Source organism: Protopterus annectens, chromosome 11.part0 (genome assembly GCF_019279795.1).
Source record: "Protopterus annectens isolate FY-2018-M chromosome 11.part0, PAN1.0, whole genome shotgun sequence".
NCBI lineage: Eukaryota > Metazoa > Chordata > Ceratodontiformes > Protopteridae > Protopterus > Protopterus annectens.
Genome location: NC_056745.1, coordinates 205,769,446 through 205,789,270, shown reverse-complemented (window position 1 = coordinate 205,789,270; position 19,825 = coordinate 205,769,446). Strand labels below are relative to the sequence as shown.

Sequence of the window (19,825 nt, the reverse complement as noted above, 5' to 3'; positions counted from 1 at the left end):
AGGAAAGACAATACTGTGGCAGACGAACAAAGCAGAAACCTCATGGATCCTCACTAGTGGAAACTAGATCCACAAATCTTCAGCATAATAACAAGGAAATGGGGATGCCCAGACATAGATCTATTTGCCTCCCCTCACAACTGCCAACTACAGAGATTTTGTACAAGGACTTATCACAAGCTAGCTTGGAAAGTGGATGCTCTATCATTCAGCTGGAAAAACCTTACAGTATATGCCTTTCCTCCACTGAATTCCTAATTTACTGACCCAACAAAGCAATGAGATACTGCACAGCCAACTTAGAACCCTAAATCTGGCTGCATGGCGGATAATGTAACCATTCAGGACACACCTCTCTCCAAAGCAGTTATGGATGTTATTCTGGAGGCCAGGCGGCCCAACACCAGAAAATCATATGCAGAAAAGTGGAAAAGATTCTGTGCTTGGAACCAGGCACAAGGAATTGACATGCTTGTACCAAATATTCCTCAGATTTTACAATACCTAACTGAGATGTTGGACAAAGGCCTATCCTTTTCATCGATTAAAATCCATGCCTCTGCCATTTCAGCTCATTACAATATGGACCCACCTATTTTTTTCACATCCATTACTAAGGCAGTACCACAGAGGGGCCAAAAACTTAAGACCCCCCAAGAAGAGTACCAATACCTGCATGGGACCTCAACTTTGTCTTGGAAAAGCTCACACTGCCTCCTTTTGAGCCAGCCAGTATAGCCGAGATAAAATTCTTATCATGGAAAACAGCTCTGCTCCTAACAATAACTTCAGCAAGAAGAGTTTCAGAGTTGCAGGTATTAATGGCTGTGGAACCTTTTATCATTTTACATCTGGACAGGGTTTCTCTAAGGACAAACCCAACATTTATGCCTAAGGTAGTATCCAGTGTGGCTCTCAATCAAACCATTCATTTGCCTACATTTTATCCAAATCCCCAGAATAAAGGGGAGAGACTTCTGCATTATTTGGACATGCATAGACAGCTACGCTTCTACTTGGACAAAACTAAAGCTTTCAGAAAGACTGAGCAACTTTTAGTGGCATATGCTGCAGGATCACAAGGAAAGGCTATCTCAAAGCAGACTATTTCAAAATGGATAGGACACTGCATTCGTTTCTATTCATAGGTTCATAGGTTTATACTAGGCTATCTGCCCAAAGGCATTTATAAGCCTAGCCCAAATTTTTGTGGCTTACGCCACCCCTTATATGAAAAAATACTGTGCCCATTAGTTTGTTGTGCCTCTGTCCAGCAGTGACACAGAGATGATTCCCGGGATAAACCTACGATCTCCCATCCACAGGTCAAGATTTCTCTTGAATAGAGCCAGCGAGGTGCTCTGCCTCACATGGACCGGGATTTTATTCCACAGCATAGGGAGTCTCTGAGTGATAAATCTATCCCTCCAGCATGTCCTATTTATATCCCTGCTAAGGTTTAAGTTGCTTGCTCTAGTGGTTTTGGTGGATTTGGATTTTTGGAGGTGGAGCATGTCCATTAATTCCGGGTTGGACATGGCCTTGTATGTCAGGCACATGTCACCTCTGAGCAGACGGTATGCAACTGAATAGAGCTGGAGTTTCTTCAATCTGGCAGCCTATGACAGATTTTGGAGTCCCTTTATCCTTTTGGTGAGGAACTTTTGGGGTCTCTCCAATTGCTGCAGATGTCGGGTGAGATGCATCCCGAATGGGGCATTGTACTCGATCATTGGTCTGATAAGTGAAGAGTACAGGGGAACAATGACCTCACTAGATCTGGATGTGAATCCCTTCATGATCAGGTGGGCAATGTAGAAGGTCTTTCTAACCACTTTAGCAACGTGAGTGTCAAAAGAAAGGCCACTGTCAACCTGGGTCCCCAGGTCCCTAGGTCCCTGATAACCTCTTCTGTGCTTAGTGGATTGCCACCTATATGGTAGCTTGGGGTTACCTTGTTTTTCCCAAAGGGTATGACTATACATTTTTTGGCGTTTAACTTCAGGCCATGGCTCTGGCACCAGCTATCTGTTTCCGTGAGTCCCTTCTGAAGGGTATCCGTGTCCGATGCACTTCCCACTATGGCGCCCAGTTTAAGGGCATTAGGCCACATTCGATCAGGGCAGCAGTCACCTCAGCAGCCTTCCTCAGAGGAGTACCAACCAAGGATATTTTGGAGGCTGCTACTTGGACTTCAGTGCACACTTTTACAAAGCACTACCACTTACCTCTTTACTGTAAGTCCAGAGCAGGCTTTGCCACTGTAGTTCTGCAGGGCTTCATAGCCACTCCTAATTCTATTTAGACCAAGCCACCCAACCTCAGCTTTGGGATTCAACCTAAGTGTAATGACTGCAACAGTGAAACACGATGAACATAGTAAAGTTGTGTACCTACCATAAATGTAGATGTTCGAGTGTATTCACTGTTGCAGTCCAGGTTACCCACCCACCATCCCCCTTTCTTTGCTGGGACTTATCTGTACTTCTCTATTCTTTACAACCTATGTGGTGTATTTGCTTGTAGATGAAGGTAATGTTTATTTTAGTGCATGCTTTTTATAAGCAATGTTTTTAGCCTACCCTTTTGGGGGCACCTGACATATGGGGCAAGAAAAACGGAAGAAAATGGCGTCGGCTGCATCTTATATACCCCTGGCGCGCTGACGTCAGGGAAGAGGCGACAGCAACTGACGCCGGACCAGGACTTTGGAATTCAGGCCGACTGCGGGTAGCCTGCCAGCAGGATAACCCAAGTGTAATGACTGCAACAGTGAATACACTCGAACATCTACATTTATGGTAGGTACACAACTGTACTTTCCCCATAGTGTCTGTGCCAACCTGTGCTCCTCCTCCAGACCCAAGCATAGGGAACTGATAGTCCAGGACACCCCCATTGGGTGTTTCCTCTTCTTCTGAGGCCTCTCCTGATCTCTCAGTGGAGCCCCCTCGGAAGAAGAAGTGCAAGAGGAAGCACATTGACTCCCCGGAGTCTTTCACTTCTGATACGGACTTGAATCGGAAGGATCCCCGAGATCCCCCTCTGAAGATGTTTCGTTCACGGACATCCTTGAAATGCTTAGGCAGAGGGGGAACTGGACTCCCCTAGCCCCTACTGAGGGATGTGTCCGTATTCCTAGATGCTTTCGGATGTTCATCGTGTTACACTGCTGCAGTCATTACGCTTGGGTTATCCTGCCATCAGGCGTTCCCGCAGTCGGCCAGAGTTCCAAAGTCTTGGTCCGGCGTCGGTTGCTGTCGCTTCTTCCCTGACGTCAGTGCGCCAGGGGTATATAAGATGCATCCGACGCCATTTTCTTCAGTTTTTCTTGCCCCAGATGTCAGGATCCCCAAAGTAGGTAGGCAATACATATTGCTAATAAAACATATATAAAAAATAAAAACAATACCTTCAGTTACAAGCAAATACACCACAAAGGTTGTATAGGATAGAAAGGTATAGGTAAGTCCAGCTAGGACAGAGGGGATGGAGGGAGGGTAACCTGGACTGCAGCAGTGTGAACACTCGAACATCTACATTTATGGTAGGAACAAAACTGTATTATGTTCATCGTGTTACACTGCTGCAGTCATTACACTTGGGTAGAATCCCAAAGCTAAGGCTGGGTGGCTGGTCTATAAAGAGTTAGGATTGGCTATGAAGCCCTGCAAAACTGCAGTGGCAAATCCTGCTCTGGATTTAGAGTAAAGAGGCAAGTGGTAATGCTTGGTAAAGGTGTGCACTGAACTCCACGTTGCAGCCTCCAAAATTGCCTTGGTTGGTACTCCTCTGAGAAAGGCTGTTAAAGTGGCCGTTGCTCTGGTAGAATGCGGCCTAATGTTATTAGGGACTGATTTTCCATGTTGTGTGTAGCAGTAACGAATACAGTGTCCTATCCATTTGGAAATAGTCTGTTTTGAGATAGCCTTGCCCTGTGATCCTGCAGCATATGATACAAACAGTCTTCCTGAAAGCTTTTGTTTTGTCCAAGTAGAAGTGTAGCTGCCTGTGTATGTCCAAAGAGTGCAGAAATTTTTCCCCTTTATTAACCCCAGAAGGGTTGCCCGGCTGCTCGCCTCTGGAGGCAGTCAGGGGAAGACTTTCACTGTACCCAAGAGCCTGGCAAAAATTAACAAAAGACAGATGGGTACTATCCAATATATCCAGATTTTACATTATTCCCTTTCTTCACTGCCCCCTACAGTCAAAAAAGGCCCTTCCAGATGTTCCACCCAGTCTGAGGGAGCAAGCAGTTATTGAAGTTTCAAAACTGCTAAGAAAAAGAGCCATCCAAGACGTCCCCGCAGACCAGCTCAGATCCAGAACTTACTCAAGGTTCGTTTTGGTACCAAAAAAGACATTCTTTTTGGTACCAAAAAAGACATTCTTTTTGGTACCAAAAAAGACATTCTTTTTGGTACCAAAAAAGACATTCTTTTTGGTACCAAAAAAGACAGGGGACTGTAGACCATTCTGGATCTCAGCAGATTAAACAGATCTGTACAAAGAACAAAGTTTTGGATGGTCACGCTACAGTCCATTCTGCCCCTTCTGGGTCAGGACAATTGGATGTGCTCAATAGATCTTCAGGATGCTTACTACCATATCAACATGGACAGATGCTCCAGGAGATTTCTTCGCTTTCAGGTGGGGGCCAGTCATTACCAGTTCAGAGCTCTGCCCTTTGGTCTCACCACAGCTCCCAGGGTGTTCACCAAATGTATGGCAGTGGTCACGGCTCACATGAGACATCAAGGATTCCAGGTGTTTCCATATCTAGACAACTGGCTCCTCACTGCTGCCACCAGGCATCAACTTTTACAAGTGCGGGATTACACAATCACTTTTTGCACCCAGCTAGGTATTGACATAAATTTCAAAAAATCTGCCTTTTTGCCCTGTTAGTCTATCACTTACATAGGAGCAGAATTAAACACAAAGGAAATGTTCGCAAGGTTACGACTGGAAAGAGTGTCCACTATCTGTCAACAAGTGCAAGTCCTAATGCAGAGCAAGAGGATACAAGTCAAATATGTCCTTCAAACTCTAGGCTCCATGGCAGCTGCCATCCTCCTTCCATTGGCACGCTTCCATATGAGGATTCTTCTGTGGCTTCTTTTCACACAGTGGTTTTTCCAAGAGCTGCCCATGTCTCACATGATCCTGATTACAGAAGCATGCAAAAGGCACCTTTCCTGGTGGATGGTCTCCCCACTAGTGACTCAGGGCAGACCCTTCATTCAGCCCCCTCCGGTAGCCACAGTGACCACAGACGCCTCCCTGATAGGGTGGGGTAGGCATTATCTGGGCAGGACAGTCCAAGGCACTTGGCAACCTCATGAGTACCATCTGCACATAAACGTCCTAGAAATGAGAGCCGTGCTCCTAGCGTTGCAAGCCCTTCAGGACTCTCTTCCTTCCGGGACCATTGCAATCCAAACAGACAATATGTCAGTAGTGTGGTACATCAACAAGCAGGGCGGGACCAGATCTTACCCCTTGTGTCGAGAAGCACTCAGACTGTGGCAGTGCGCAATTTCCTCCCAACGTTTTCTGATTGTGACGTACATCCCTGGGAGATCCAACGTCATAGCGGACAGGCTCAGCAGAGCGATCTTCATGCCTCACCAGTGGTCTCTGAATCAGGAAGTTGCGGACCTGATCTTCCGCAAATGTGGACAGGCTTGCTGCGATCTTTTTGCCACCCCTTTCAATAGCAAATGCAGCAACTACTTCTCCCTTCTTCCGCTTCCAGGTCACATACCCAGGGACGCTCTAGTCCGTGATTGGCCTCAGGGACTCCTTTATGCTTTTCCTCCCGGGGTTGGGAGGGTGGCCAAATGGCTAAAGTGTTTGCCTTACAAACACAAGGTGCAGGGTTTAAGTCTCACAAGGGATAACTGGCTAGGCTTAAAATGGCTCGCAAGGGCAGTTAACTTAGTACTAAAATATGAACTATATGAACTCCCTTTCCCCTTATACCAAGACTCATACAGAAAGCAAAGTCGTTGGGTTGCAAAATGATCCTCATTGCCCTCTACTGGCCTCGACAGATATGGTTTCCGTTCCTACACCTCTATCTTCTCGATCAGCCCTGGACTGTGGACCCGATTCCAGATGTACTGTTTCATCAATCGGGCGGGTTGCATCAGTCCCTTCAGACTCTCCAGCTCACAGCTTGGTTGCTGCACTTCCAACCTTAGCCAGGCTTCCTAGCATTTCCCCAGCAGTCCGTGAGATTATCGTTTCCTCACATAAGTCCACCACAAGAACAATTTATGCTAGCAAATGGAAACGTTTTTCTTATTGGGCTGAGTCCAGGAATGTGGATCCCTTCTCAGCCCCAGTCCATGAGATCCTAGAGTTCCTAGCACAACTTTTTTCACTCTGGAGCTGCTTCTGCTACCATTAGGGTGCAGTTAGCAGCCATTTCTAATTTTCACATCGGGTTACAGAATTCAAACATCATGTCTCACAAGCTCTGTAAAGCCTTTTTGAGAGGAACATCTCTTCTTAGACCTCCAGTGAGAAGACCCCCCCCCCTCCTCCTTGGGACCTTAATTTAGTCCTAACGTCCTTAATTTTGCCTCCTTTTGAACCAACGGCATCCTGCTCCATCAAATTTCTCCCTTGGAAAACACTCTTTCTGGTTGCTATCACTTCAGCCAGGCAAGTCTCAGAACTACAGGCACTATGTGTCCGTCCTCCTTATCTGGTGTTTCATAGGGATAGAGTTTCTCTGAGGACAAATCCTTTGTTTCTTCCCAAAGTCTGCTCTGAACATAATTTAAATCAATCTATAGATCTCCCCGTATTCTTCCCCAATCACAGCAACAAGGCAGAGTACAAACTTCACCAATTGGACGTACAAAGGCAATTGCGTTTTTACCTTCATAGAACTAAAGAAATAAGAAAATCAGACCAGTTGTTTCTTTCTTATGCCTTAAACAAACAAGGTCTCTCAGTTTCCAAGGTGACTTTTTCTAGATGGCTGTCCCATACTATTTCATTTATTTATCAGTTATGGGATAACCGAAAGGTCATTCTACTAGGGCATTAGCCACCTCTGTAGCTTTTCAGTCTAGGTTGCCCATGGATTCCATATGTGCAGCTGCTACGTGGGCAAATCCTCATACCTTTATTTCCCATTACAAGGGGATATGGTCTCCTGGAGCAGAGCTGATTTTGGTTCCACTGTTTGGTTCCACTGTTCTGAAGAGTCTGTTCCACTGAGCCACCCAGGATGTTATGTGCTAGGGACGCTGTCCCAACCAGCAAGAATGAAGGCAAGATAGACAACTTAACATAAAGAAGTTATGTACCTACCATAACGTTCCATGTTAGTTGTCTTCATCTCGCCTTCTTTCTTACATCCCGCCCTCCGTCCCCCTGTCCTAGTGGATCGAGAGGAGTCCTTTTTTCACTGGCTGAGTATTCTTTTGTTTTCCCTCTGTTGATTTAGAGGATATGAGAGGTGTAAGTCAACCAGTTCTTTTGACTGGTTTATTCTCTTATGTCTGGAGTTAGCTATTTCAAATAAGATCTGGGTAGCTATCGCTAGGCATTATGGGATAAGGGGTAGCCTTGAGCCAGTAAACAGCTCTCGAGCTATTGAAGATGGCCGAGATCCTCAGCTCCGATCCCAACCAGCAAGAAAGAAGGTGAGATGAAGACAACTAACATGGAACGTTATGGTAGGTACATAACTTCTTTTTATAGTTTATTACAACCGGAACTTCCTGAACCCATTCTTGTTCCTCCAGTTATTCCAGCATTGGAAGATGTTTTCATTACAGCAAAGCAGACAGATTGCATGGTTTCTCAAATCGTCCAAGATTTTTTCCAATCTCGCATCTGACCCTGCAGTGATTTTTGTAAACCCTGGCCTGCTGCTGCTAAACATCTCTAAGTGCTAGTCCCCCTCTCTCTTTCTCAAAGGATGGGAAAGTGTTTCATACATTAGAGAATAAAGTATATACTACTTCTACTCTAATTTTTACAGTTTTTAATTGTCAAGCTTGTGTGGCTAAGTTTATGCTTCCATTAGTTGAGATTATGAGCACTTTTATAGTCACATATCCTTCTTCTGAGAAAAAAAAATCTTCTTTGATTAATTTTTTTGCTTCTGTGTGTCAGGTACCAAACACTCTCTGAAGTGTGCTTGTGATTCAACTGATGCGTCATCCAAAGCAGCTGCAACTGGAACTGTTATGAGAAAGTTTGCTTGGTTCACCAAATACGAAATACCCATTGCCGAATCTTGGGTTAACAATTCTGGACACATCTCTGAGGTGGTTCAATTAAAAAAATATTAAAGAAGACATAGCCTCTTTAAAAAAAGATCTCACTCTTTTTATTGAAATGTTAACACAGACTGGAAACAGGGATATTAAAGAAAGTGGGTGGTCTTGCAGTTTCTCCTATTGTGACGAGAAGTGACTCTCATTCTCCATCTTCACAGTTTGTTTCGGATAATACACACCACAGTGAACGTAATGGGGAAGTTTTTGGAGCCTCTGGAGTGACTAACAATGATGATTGTGCCCTAGTGCAAAGCAAGAGTGATTCCAAGGGCACAAGGTGTATTGACAATCTCTTTGGTGAAGGAAAAAAACATCCCACAGGTACTGATTTAAAATCTGTAAGATCGTTTGCTAGTGTAGTGGAGCAGACTGAGTGTGTGAACAGGAGGAATGGAGACACGGGTGGGAGTTCCGTCCCGCTTTGCATCATTGATAAAACTTTAGAATTTCACTAGACAGAAGGTAGTGTTCTCAACACAAACACAAATGGGTATTTAAAAGACTGTCCGACCATGAGAGACTTGATTTTTATGCTAGATAGGAAGTTGTATAAATTTAAATGTCTACAGATTGAAAACAGTTACCTTAGGGAATGTATCAGACTTAAAATCATTCCCCAAGGTTTGCGAATGTACAGATTTCCTTTTAGACTTGTGTATAATGCAGAAATGATTGATGATTTTATAAACTTTTTTGACAAATGTAGGTTTGAACTAATATCCAGGATTATCAAGTATAACAATACTGCACTGGAGAATTTAGGTCCGGAAGTAGATAGGCTTAACCAAAGTATTTTAAGTGATTTATTGTTTTCAGAATACAAGTATTTATATGAAAAAATGTTGGCTAAAATAGACAAAAAGTGTCAAAATGTTTTTGGTAAAAAACAATGGAAGGTTGAGAGGAATATTAGACAGTATTCCCAAAAAAAAGCTTATTCCATCTCTATCATACAGGTGGAAAAAAGGGGGCAACATGAAAGTTTTTTTTTGTGGGAAGAGACTAGTCACCACCTAAATCTAGACAAGGTCCTCAAGGTGAATAAAGGGGGATTTGGATGAGTTAGACTCATCCTTGCCTAGGCCACAGGATTTTTATCTTTTACGCCAATCAGAGAAATTGGCCAGCAAATCCAGGCAGGTGTTAGATTTGGGGCAACTTCAGCACTTTTCCTTGGTGAAGGACAATCAGAAGCCAGAGGGGTTGAGGGAAGTGTAATTGCGTTTAGTAATGGTTGTATTATAGGTTCATACAAGGGTTTAAAGATATACAGCTATACAGACATTCCCCTTGTTAAGGAACATTTTTATTTTATTTTTATTTATTTAACATTTGTTGACAGGGAATGTCTGACTAGGTTCCACAGATCCTGTTTTCAGCGGAGGCCCGGGGAGAAATGCTCCAGAAGCATGTCTTTAGAATGTGAGAGGAAACCGGAGTACCCGGAGGAAACCCACGCGAATGCAGGGAGAACATGCAAACTCCACACAGAAGGCACCCCAGCCGAGAATCGAACCAGAGAACCTCTTGCTGTGAGGCGACAGCATTAACCGCTGCACCACTGCGCCACCCATTTCACTTTATTATTGAAAGGGTTTAAATTTATTTAGGATTAAGATTAATGTAGGATTTAAATTTATTCCACCTAGGAGAGTTGATGTAGCAGATTTCATCCTTGAATTAAAAATGTTTTCTAAAAAAACTGAATTTTGATATATTATTTAAGGATCAGGTGAGAATGGAAATAGGTCAACCAACCTATTACACCCCAAAAGACGTAGTACTTTTAGCCCTCCCCTAAATCCCATTATTCAAATTTTTAAAAAGGAAGCGATGGAGGAAGTGTATAAACTATTCTCTCAGGACAAAAGGACTCTTTTAAATATGACTAAAAAGGAAAGAGAAATTCTTAATATGCTTGGGAATAAACAAAGATATAAGAGTCATGAAGCCAGATAAATGGGGAATTATGTTTTTATTTAATACAGAAGAGAACAATAATGTTATGATCAATTTTTTACATAATGATACAACATAATCCCCCATATTGAGAAGCCAGATCCATATTGCATATTGGTAAATTGAATCTTGTTTAGAAGAATATATTTTGGATAAAAGGATGTATGTGGAAATTTATCAGTTTCTGTGTCAGCCTTAACCCCATTATCTGTCCTCCGTTTAGACTGATTGTATCTGCAAACGAATCTAAGACTCCTCCGTTAGCAGTTGTAATAGGCAGCTGGGTTAAGGAAGTGGTGGAAGGTACACCACACTTGATAAAGGCACATTTTGGGAAAATTGAGGCAAAGTATATGAAAAAGAGATTTAACTTTCTTGACTGTTGACATAGTGGACCTCTTTTCTGTTATACCTAGAAGGGAAGAGTTAGAATACTTTGAGTATTTATATCAAAAGTCTACCCTACTAAAGGAGTTGATTTCCCTCACCATTGAGTTGATGGAGCTTGTCCTAGAGAACAATTTTTTACATTTCAAGGGTAAATATTACCAACAAACCACCAGTGTGGCGATGGGTGCAGCGTGGTCTCCGGTGTTTTTGAACATTGTCATGGCAGATTGGGAAAATGAGCATGTCTTCAACAGCCCTTTTGCTAAGTATTTACATCTTTATGTCAGGTATTTGGATGATGCATTTATTTTGTGGGATGGACCTGCAGAGGAAATTGTCAAATTTGTTGAGTATTGAACCAATGTACCAGTTATTTTAAGTTTACTAACTGCTGGTACAAGAAAAGTATTAGTTACATGGATATTTCCATCTGTCATACGGCTGGTTGCTTTAAATCTAACTTATTTAGGAAGGACACATTTTGCAACAGCTATTTGCATTATACTAGTAACCACACACATTTTCAAAAGAAAAATTTGGAAAAAGGGCATGTATTGCCAGGATGTCATCAGAGTATGGGGATGCATGGTGTGAACTTATGAAGCTTAAGGAGATGTCCCTAATCAGGGGTTACCCTGAAAAAAAAATAGATGGTGTTATTAATGAAGTCCGTCAGGGATAGGGTGTTATGTGTAAACCCTTGTTAGAAACAAGTATGGAAAAACCAGGAGCAGCAACTCATGATGTGAAGTTTGAGAAAGCATTAGTGCTTGAGTGCAGCCAACATTCCAGGGATATTAGAACAATTGTATAAACCAACTGGTATATTTTTAAGGTGAACAAAGAATTGCATGATTTGTTAGGGGAAGAGACAGTTTTTACCTATAAAATGGGGAAAAATTTTAAACAAGCTTTTGAGAATAGTGGACGCAATCCTACATCTACATTTAAGGGGACTGGCCCATGTGGCAGGTGCAATCAATGTTTTTTTTATAATAAGGGAACATAGTTTGATTCTTGATGATGTGTTAGGGAGTAGGGTTATTTTCCAAAATGAGAATTGTGGTACTGGTGGTATAATTTATTTAGCAAAATGTGATGTTTGTCCAGCCTTCTATATAAGAAAGATGGCGAGAGCATTTAAATCTAGAATAAATCAACATGTGTATGATATCACTACAGAAAAGGAGACAAGTGCAGTGTATAAACATTCCATCACATGTGACAACGTGTCACAGGTTATAGACCATTTTGGGAAGTGTGTGTATGCCTCAGTCCTTCTGTAAGACCCAGTGGGAAACTAGGAAGATGTGGTTCCATAAGTCACAGTCTCCCTTCTAGGAAGTTCATGAGGATTCCTCTTCCAGAGGCAGGGGGAGAGGTTCAATGGACGACGATGCCCTTGAGGGAGGGAGGGGTCCACAAAATCAGGGCTGCAGGGAACCCTTTTCTGACCAACCCTATCAGTTCTCCTGAAGTGTTCCCCAGCTGCTCTGCCCTGGAGCCTTTCGGGGGCTGCATTTCCCTACACCCACTTGCCTGGTCAAACATCACCTGTGATCAGTGGATGTTAATATCATTTCCAGGCGCTATTTCATTCCCTTTTTGGAACCCCCTCCAGTAAGATGTTACCTCCCGGATGTTCCACCCAGTCAGAGTGAGTTGAACTTCAAAGAAATTCAACAACAACTTCTAAAAGAGCAATCCAAGAGGTTCCAGCAGGACAATGAGGATCTGGCACTTACTGTCGCTTCTTTTTAGTGCCAAACAAAATGGGAGACCTACATCATATTCTGGATCTCAGCAAGCTCAGTCTTTCAGTAAAGAAATCAAAGCTACGGATAGTCATTGTTCAGTCCATTCTGCCCCTTTTACACAAGGATAATTGGATGTGCTCTGCAGATCTGCAGGACCCCTAGTGTCACATCAAAAGAGACAAGCATTCCAGGAGACATCTTTGCTTCTGGCTAGGAGCCAGTCATTACCAGTTAAGAGCTCTACCCTTCGGATTCACCACAGTCCCCTGGGTGTTTACCAAATGTATGGCATTGGTAGTGGCTCACCTGCAACTGCATCGGTTACAGGTCTTTCCATACCTCAATGATTGGCTCATCATGGCACCTTCGAGGTATCGACTGATGCAAGTGATTCTTTGTGTTCTTCCCCTTTTCCATCAGTTGAGGATCACTGTCAACTCTGCAAAATCCAATTTGATCCCCACTCAACAGTTGGAATTCATAGGAGTTCAGTTAGACTCCATTTCAGAGATTGCAGCTTTACCTTTGTGCAGAATTCAGTTGATATGGGAACAGGTTACACAGATCTTAGATCTGTCATGCCCTCTGGTTCACCTGGTTCTTTGGGCTCCGGATCTTTGGCCTCACCCATTCATCTCATTCCTCTGGCCAGGTACCACATGGGAGTGTTACAATGGACCTTGGCTATCCAATAATCTGCTGTGGTTCATCCACTGTCTATGACCATAAAACTGACGCCCGTGTGCGGGCGTCACCTCCAGCGGTGGCTTCAGTCTCAGGATTTCACTAGGCAGGTCCTTTTCTCTCCCTATGCTCATGGCTACAGTGACCATGGATGCTTCCCTGCTAGGATGAGGGGCATTTTTGGGGGAAGACTGTCTAAGGCACGTGGTCCCCAATAGAGACGAAGTTGCGTATAAACTGTCTAGCGATGAGAGCAGTTCTATCATTGTAAGCCTTCCAGGACTGCCTCCCTCTATGGACGATTGTGGTTCAGGCGGACAACTTGGCAGTGCTCTGGTATATGTCAAGCAAGAGGAGAACATGATGTTCTTCGTGTTTCACTGTTGCATTCATTACATTTGGGTTATCTGCTTCCAGGTAGCCCTCAGTCGGACTAATGCGTCGGATGCTGTCCCTACTTCCATGACGTCAGGTCGTTAGGGGTATAAAATGTATAAAACGTGCAGCCGATGCCATTACATCATTCTTTCTTGCCGTGCGGTGCCCAAAGCAGAAGCAGTTCGCAAGTGCCAGTTGGCCGACTCCTAAAATGTTCGTTTTCGAGTTTCAGAACCGAAGTCTTCAACTATAGCTAAGTACCCCGTTAGGGAAACTTTTTCTTGCTCCTTCCTGATGTCAGTAAAAGTTAATAATTGCATTACTTGTGGAAAGCAAATACCTCATAAAGATTTTCATTCATACTGTATTCTTTGCCTAGGCCCTGACCACGACGTACCTTGCTGTCAGTTTTGTGCTTTATTTAATCAGCGCACTATCCATCGTCAGTATATTTTCGCCTCTAAATATTTCAGTTCTCAGTTTAATTATACAGAAATGTCGTCATTTAGCCATCCGACTACCAGGATTCATAAAAAACACAAAAATAAAGGCAGAGACAGGCTGCGGAGGTCCAAAACTGCCGACGACGCTTCTCCTAAGCCAGTTGCCAGTTCGCCGGTACTCAGTGAGGCGCTTTCGCAGCCCCTGATACCCACTACTTCTGATTCGCAGGCCTCTACTGAGACCCATTCGGAATCCGGTATGCCGCGAGATGCTTCAGCTATGGAACCCGTGGATGTCTCTACCTTGGATGGGTCTGGAACCACTGTGCAGACACCGGCTTCTGAGGGTGTATTCAGGCCTACAGACTTGCATATTAAACCGACGCTTCCTTCTTCACTTAGGCCTAAATCTCGAACCATGCCTAAAAAAACGACACCCAGGCACATGCTCAGGCCTTTATGCCTAAAAAACAAATGATAAGAATGGCTGAAGATCTATAACTCTAATCAGGGATAGCCAACCCCGTCCCCCCTTCTAAGAGGCCTAGGACTGAAGTTGTTTATGAATCTTCTGACCAGGATTCTGCTTTCTCTGATGACCAGGATTTACCCTTATCTACCTATGAGGATTCTGATGCAGAGGACTCTACTTCCTCTGCTTCCCCTCCAGAGGATTGTTCTTTTGGTGAAACCTTACATACTCTAAGGGAGCATTTCCACTGGAAAAGCCAGGATTTTTCTGATTCAAAAACGAGGCTCAGGGATTTCTTACTCCTGCCTCAGCATAGGCCTTTAGCTATTCGTCCTGTACTAGACATTGTTGATGATGCTTTTTCGGAATCTAGTTTGTCCCCTGATTCCTTGCCCCCCTGCTCCCAGAAAACCTGACAGATACTACAGGGTCCCTGAGTCACACAAGTTCCTTTTTAAAAATCCTATTGCGGATCCAGAGACTATTTCTCAGGGACCCAAGGGCATTAAGGCTTCTACTGCTAAAAATCCTACCCCTTCTGATAGAGACTCCAGGGTGCTGGATAGATGGGGTAAGAAGGTTTACACTTCTGCAACCTTAGCCATTAGGGCTTTAAACTGCCAGTTTCATATGTTAAAGTATCAGCAACATGTTATTGGATTGCTTAAACAGAAAATGATGTTGATTCCTGATTGTGTGGAAAATAATTACAGGATTTAATGCATTCTGCTGAACAGGTTGGAAAACATACTTTGCAATGTGGTTTTGATTAATTAGAGGCCTCTTGCAGGGCTGCTGTTACTGCGTCTGTGCTCAGAAGGCATGCTTGGCTTAAGGAGCAATCTTTACCTGATTATGTTAAAGCTAAATTGTTGGATGCTCCCTTAAATCAGGACTGCCTGTTTGGCAACAAGGCTGAGGAAGTTCTTAAAAAGATGGAAGATAAAGCTAAATCTATGCAAACTGTTAAAGATTTCTTACAAGTTCAGCCTCCTAGATTTAGTAGGCACTGGCCCTCTAGAATTGGTCCTTTCCAGCCCCTTCCAGGTCTTCTCAAGCCAAACCCAGACACAGCAGAAACCCCAAATTTCAGTCCCAGGGGACACACAGGACTAAGCAGTGGGGGGGGGGGGGCTCCACTTCCAAATCTGGGAGTAATAAGACTCCCCCTATGGTAAACTGTTTCATTGACTTCCTTTTAAAATTTCCAAGCACTTATCAACTGACAGCCCCTTTGGGGGGAAAGATTGCTCTTCATGCATAGAACTGGGAGCTCATTACCCAGGACAAATGGGTTTTAAATATAGTGTCCCAGGGATACAGATTTCACTTCCACATGTTGCCAACACCAAATGGGTGGCCGGACCTACCCCCAAATCAGTGGGCAGAGGACCAAAAACAAGTACTTTCTCTCTTAAGCATGGGGGCTTTTCAGTCGGTACCAGAAGAGGAAAAAGGGGCACGGTTTCTACTCGAGACTTTTCCTGGTACCCAGAAAATATAACTCATGGCATCCTCTCCTGGACCTGTCTACTCTAAACACCTTTTTGGAGATTCCAAAATTCAGGATGCTGACTCTTCACCGGTTGCTTCCTATGCTAGGCAAAGACGCCTGGTTGGCAACACTAGATTTAAAAGAAGCATACCTGCACATCCCAAACGGGGAATCTTGCAGAAGATACCTTCGCATCAAAGCAGGCTACACACACTATCAGTTCTCTGCACTGCCCTTTGGCTTATCTACTGCGCCCAGGGTATTCACAAAGTGCCTAGCTCCAGTTATTGCATTTTGCAGGCAAAGAAATTCAAATATACCCATACCTGAGCGATTGTCTAATTCAGGCAGAAAGCTAGGACATACTTTTGAATCATCTGGCCTTTGTACAAAGGGTTCTAACCTGTCTGGGGTACACCATAAACAAAAAGAAATCTCACCTGGTACCCTGTCAACAAATTATATTCCTGGGAGCAAGCTTGAATACAACTTCCCAGATGGCTTACCTCACACCAGAGAAACAAATTCATTTGACAACCTACTTTAAACAAGTGGCCAGAAAAACCCTGCTATCTGCAAGACAAATACTGCAAGCCTTGGGGTTCGTGGCCTCCTGCATTCTTCTAATTCCATATGCAAGACTGCATATGAAGAAACTACAATGGTATCTAAAAAGCCTATGGTGTCAACATTCCCAGGATCTAGAAGCAATGATTCCTATCATACCTTGCCTATGCCTAGAGTTCCTTTGGTGGGCAGAGGCCTGCCACGAAAACAGGAGACTACCTTTCACACCACCCCCTGCTGCCCAAACCCTAGCGACAGACTCATCAGACTATGCATGGGGAGCTCACCTGGCAGGAAAGTGCATTCAAGGCTAATGGAACCCAAGGCATATCAATCAAAAAGAAATGTTAGCTGTACAGAATGCTCTGACAGCCTTCAAGGACCACATTCTTCCAGGACAACTAATGGTAAAGACGGACAACACCACTGTTATGTGGTACATAAACAAGCAAGGGGGTACACATTCTTACCCCCTCTGCAGACTAGCCATAGCATTGTGGAACACAGCCTTGAGCTATCAAGTGCACCTACAAGCTCAATTCCTGCCAGGAAAATTAAATACACTGGCAGACAGACTAAGCAGAAACCTCATGGACCCACACGAGTGGAAACTGGAACCAAGTATTTTCAACATGTTGACAAGCAAATGGGGGGGAGCCCAGATATAGACCTATTTGCCTCTCCCCAGAACAACCAATTGGACAAATTTTGCACAAGGACTTCCCACAAACAAGCTTGGAAAGTGGATGCTCTGTCCTTCAGCTGGAAAAAACCTATCAGTCTCTGCCTTCCCCCCTCTGCCTCTGCTCTCCAAAGTGCTACTAAAAATCAAACAGGACAAACCAAGGATGATTTTGATTGTTCCAGACTGGCCACACCAACACTGGTACCCCCTCATGCACAGTTTGTCACAGTTATCCCCATGGCACCTGCCTCAGACTGAACCGTGCAGCCTGGCTAATTACCTAATCTCTCCTTTACCATCCCTCAGTAAACCTGTGATGGATATCATTTTAGAGGCATGGAGGCCTAGTACTAGAAAATCTTATGCTGAAAAATGGAAACGATTCTGTGCCTGGAACCAATCTCAAGCACAGCAGCACCCAATTTACCTCAGATTTTATAATACTTAACTGAGATGCCTCACAAGGGCCTGTCTTTTCCCTCCATTAAAATCCACGCCTCAGCCATTTCAGCTCATTGTAACACAGAACCTCCCCTCTTCTCTCATCCACTGCTCAAGCAGGCCTGGGACCTTAACTTTGTTTTCGAGAAACTCACTCTACCTCCTTTCGAGACAGCTGCTACTGCAGACTTAAAATTTCTTTCTTGGAAAACAGCTTTACTTTTAGGAATCACTTCAGCTAGAAGGGTATCTGAATTGCAGGCCCTTATGGCAGTGGAGCCTTTCATCATCTTTCATGCGGACAGGGTGTCCCTCAGAACCAATCAATCCTTCATGCTCAAGGTGGTATCCAGCGTGGCTGTTAATCAGTCCATTCATTTTCCAACCTTCTTTCCTAATCCACAGAACAAAGGGGAACGGATACTGCATTCCTTAGATGTGCACAGACAACTTAGATTCTACTTGGAGAGGACTAAACCTCAAAGGAAATCCGAACAACTGCTGGTGGCATTTGCTGCAGGGACAGAGGGGGAACACTATTTCAAAGCAAACCATTTCTAAATGGATAGGCCATTGCATTAATTTCTGGTGTAAGCACCATGGAAAACCTATCCACCAGGGGATCAAACCTCACTCCACCAGGGCTGCATCTACCTCTACTGCCTTTCTCAGAGGTGTCCCTATCAGGGACATCCTAGAAGCTGCTACCTGGAGTTCTGTACATACTTTCACCAAGCATTATCATTTGCCAATTTTCTCTAAATCCAGAGTTGGCTTTGCCACTGCAGTCTTGCAGGGCCTTATAAGCTGGTCCTAATACTATTTAAATTCCTCCTCCCAACCATAGCTTTGGGAATCTACCCAAATGTAATGACTGCAACAGTGAAATACAAAGAACATAGTACAGTTGTGCACAATTACCATAAATTTAGATGTTCGAGTGTATTTACTGTTGCAGTCCTGGTTACCCTCCTCCCAGCCCCTTAACTTCTTTTGGGTATACCTCTACTTTCCTTTACTGTGCTTAAACGTTTTTTGTCGTATTTGCTTTTTTGTTGGAGGTATGTCATTGTACTTTTATATTTAATTGCTTCCCATTGGGGGGGCACCTGACATCTGGGGCAAGAAAAACTGATGTAATGGCATCTGCCGCATGTTTTATACCCCTGACGGCCTGACATCATGGAAGAAGGGACAGCAACCGACACAGGACCCAAGACTTTGTTAATCAGGCCAACTGAGGGCTTTCCTGCAAGCCGATAACCCAAATGTAATGACTGCAACAGTGAATACACTCGAACAGCTACATTTATGGTAAGTGTACACAACTGTATGTACTTACCCGTTGTGCAGAGAGGCCATGAGAGTGTGGGAATGGGCGATTTCCTCCAGCTGCTTCCTTATTGCAAAGAGCATACCCGGGGATTCCAATGTGTTGGCTGACAGGCTCAGCAGATCAATCTTGAGTCCTCACGAGTGGTTCCTCAATCCTTCTGTGACGTTGCAGATTTTTGACCATTGGGATCAACCATGCTGTGACCTTTTTGCCTCCCCAGCCAATGGCAGCAGGTACTTTGCCCTGATCCCACCTCCGGGAGTCACCAAGGAGATGCCCTAGTCCCATGACTGACCTCCGGGTCTCCTTTATGCCTCCCCTCCTGTCCCCTTAATACCAAAGGTTCTGCAGAAAGCGTAGCACCTGAGGATATCCCTTTCAACATTGCCTCTTTCTGGCCTCATCAGCCATGGTTCCCCTTCATCAGGTACATCTGAAGTACCCGCCATGGGTACTGGATCCCTATCAGGATCTGATTTCCCATTCGTCGGGGCTTCCTGTCCTAAATGTTCAGATCCTTCATCTAACTGCATGGTTTCTGCAGTTCCAGTGATCATAAAACAGTCCAGACTAGCGTCCGCCATTAAAAGTATCATTCTAGTCTCCTAGAAACCCTCCACTAGAAAGGTATATAGTAGCTAGTCGAAAAGGTTTTCTGTCTGCACTAAGAGCAGGAATCTGGGTCCCTTTTCTGCTTCAGTTTCAGACATATTTTTGTTCTTGTCCTCCCTTTTCCAAGTGGGAGCAAGTTTTTATACTGTCAAGCTTCAGTTGGTGGCGATTTCCAACTTTCATGAGAGCTCCGAGTCTACCTTTTCATCTAGGCTTCATAAAGTGTTTATGAAAGGGGGTTTTATGCTTTGTCCACTAATTAAGGAGCCTTCCCTTCCTTGGGATCTCACGCTGGCTCTG

General features: G+C 44.0%; 1 protein-coding gene across 1 annotated transcript in view; it reads left to right on the top strand.

Annotated features, from left to right (window-relative positions):
- The window catches only part of CDK17 (cyclin dependent kinase 17), a 1,919,677-nt gene that overhangs the window by 1,065,465 nt on the left and 834,387 nt on the right, over positions 1-19,825 (top strand). The window lies entirely within an intron of this gene.